We start from the raw sequence: 2,956 nt of genomic DNA, 5'->3' as shown, positions 1-2,956 counted from the left end.
ACTTACATCTTGCTCTCCTTACGTCAGTATACATCATATCAGTCTGTGACGCTGGCTTTGCAACATCTTGCGTGCCTTTAGGTTGGCCGCGACCAACACTTACAATGCACTGACCACAAAAAATGGAGGCGCCGCGGCTTGAACCCTGCACGTTTCACATGCGAAGCGAACGCTCTACCAACTGAGCTACGCCACATGCACGACCAAACTGCGCTATTCCCCATTCTTTGCGTCTCTGATGCTCACGGACACGATGGTTGGTTGGTTTGTAGCGGTGAAGGGAGCAGAGTACAAAGGCGCGGACCCGTTCATATACACAAAAGTTCCAAGTAGTTTCGATGCTCTGGTATTACAAATGCAAATTCCGTCTGTTTTTAACGTCTTAAATTGAAAGAGCCGTCACAAATTGCTCCGTTTTCACACCTTGTCGATAATCATACAGCACCTGAGGTAACAAACACATCTCGAGCGCCATTGTGCACTCCATTATTCATGCCAACTCAGTGCCTCGCTCTTTACCACTGTGTACCAATCTTGTCGTCCAACTGCAAAACACTAGGCCACAACAAGTTTCGCGTCTCCATTGCACTGCGCATACTAAAAAACGCTCCCCAAACTTGGCACTCACCCACGCAGCCGACTTTTCCAACTTTCCACGACGCTCACGCTAGTGACAGCATTATTTATAGTTCGACGTCGCGCCAAAGCGAATGAGCACATTTCGCCTACGGCTTAGGCCGCCCTCCTAGTGTGGCTGCTCGGTGTCTGCAGGCAGCGAGGGTCTGCTAGCTTCCTGTGTTCGCACCTATGTCACCTGTGCTTGCTTGTCAGAGACAGACTATCGCAAAACGTACAACTCACTCCATGAATTGATTGCTACGGCATCTGTTATCAGCAGTCACAACTAGCAACACCAGTAGCAGCCGACTGCACGCAAAGAATAGGAATGTGCAGTGGGATTTACGTGAACTCGGCGCAAGGCAGATCTTTCCGACATACGCTTGAGAATCTTACGGGAACACTTGTACTGTTTCTAAATAAAGTGTAGGCGTGGGAGGAGGGTGCTTCCCGCGCACTAATAACAGCACGCTTGCCAATTGTGGATGCTAATCATTCGCTTGTACCTTCCTAGACACATCTGCAGGCTGAGAATTATTCCACTTGCATGGCAAGGTGCGCATGTAGGTGTGTTAAAAATTCTGGCGGCCCTGGGTATTGATCCCAGTACCTCTCGCTTTCTAAGCGAGCGCTCTACCATCTGAGCTACGCCCGCCCCGAAGACTAGTGGTGCTACATACAGCAATATAGACGACACAGACCCTTGCACTCCCATTATTCAGCAGACAAACACTACTCTCTATGTATCCGTTAGTGTGTCTTTCAGGTTTCGTGCATTCTGTATCGAATCGTAGTTGGCCACAATGAAAGTGGCACGTATAACGTTGAAAATAGAGTTCGGACACCGCTCTGAGTAAGACGAACGTGTTGTCCACCCTCTAGACTTCAATGAGGTTAAGCCGTGATACCTAAGACAGATCTGCACTCGATGACACCTCGATAACAGCCGGTCCCCACACTTACATCTTGCTCTCCTTACGTCAGTATACATCATATCAGTCTGTGACGCTGGCTTTGCAACATCTTGCGTGCCTTTAGGTTCGCCGCGACAAACACTTACAATGCACTGACCACATAAAATGGAGGCGCCGCGGCTTGAAACCTGCACCTTTCACATGCAAAGCGAACGCTCTACCAACTGAGCTACGCCACATGCACGACCAAACTGCGATATTCCCCATTCATTGCGACTCTGATGCTCACGGACACGATGGTTGGTTGGTATGTAGCGGTGAAGGGAGCAGAGTACAAAGGCGCGGACCCGTTCATATACACAAAAGTTCCAAGTAGTTTCGATGCTCTGGTATTACAAATGCAAATTCCATCTGTTTTTAACGTCTTAAATTGAAAGAGCCGTCACAAATTGCTCCGTTTTCACTCCTTGTCGACAATCATACAGCACCTGAGGTAACAAACACGTCTCGAGCGCCATTGTGCACTCCATTATTCATGCCAACTCAGTGCCTCGCTCTTTACCACTGTGTACCAATCTTGTCGTCCAACTGCAAAACACTAGGCCACAACAAGTTTCCGCGTCTCCATTGCACTGCGCATACTACAAAACGCTCCCCAAACTTGGCACTCACCCACGCAGCCGACTTTTCCGACTTTCCACGACGCTCACGTGCTCACGCTAGTGACAGCATTATGTATAGTTCGACGTCGCGCCAAAGCGAATGAGCACATTTCGCCTACGGCTTAGGCCGCCCTCCTAGTGTGGCTGCTCGGTGTCTGCAGGCAGCGAGTGTCTGCTAGCTTCCTGTGTTCGCACCTATGTCACCTGTGCTTGCTTGTCAGAGACAGACTATCGCAAAACATACAACTCACTCCATGAATTGATTGCTACGGCATCTGTTATCAGCAGTCACAACTAGCAACACCAGTAGCAGCCGACTGCACGCAAAGAATAGGAATGTGCAGTGGGATTTACGTGAACTCGGCGCAAGGCAGATCTTTCCGACATAGGCTTGAGAATCTTACGGGAACACTTGTACTGTTTCTAAATAAAGTGTAGGCGTGGGAGGAGGGTGCTTCCCGCGCACTAATAACAGCACGCTTGCCAATTGTGGATGCTAATCATTCGCTTGTATCTTCCTAGACACATCTGCAGGCTGAAAATTATTCCACTTGCATGGCAAGGTGCGCATGTAGGTGTGTTAAAAGTTCTGGAGGCACTGGGTATTGATCCCAGTACCTCTCGCATTCTAAGCGAGCGCTCTACCATCTGAGCTACGCCCGCACCCCCCCGAAGACTAATGGTGCTACATACAGCAATATAGACGACACAGACCCTTGCACTCCCATTATTCAGCAGACAAACACTACTCTCTATGTATCC

At 49.2% G+C, this 2,956-nt stretch overlaps 1 non-coding gene across 1 annotated transcript; it reads right to left on the bottom strand.

Annotated features, from left to right (window-relative positions):
* Positions 1 to 1,200: 1,200 nt before the first annotated feature.
* Positions 1,201 to 1,274, bottom strand: Trnas-aga (transfer RNA serine (anticodon AGA)). The gene has a single exon. It is a non-coding gene; the product is annotated as a tRNA-Ser (tRNA).
* Positions 1,275 to 2,956: the final 1,682 nt, after the last annotated feature.

Source organism: Schistocerca gregaria, chromosome 3 (genome assembly GCF_023897955.1).
Source record: "Schistocerca gregaria isolate iqSchGreg1 chromosome 3, iqSchGreg1.2, whole genome shotgun sequence".
NCBI lineage: Eukaryota > Metazoa > Arthropoda > Insecta > Orthoptera > Acrididae > Schistocerca > Schistocerca gregaria.
Note: the sequence above shows the minus strand (reverse complement) of the source record. Positions and strands in the feature narration are given on the sequence as shown.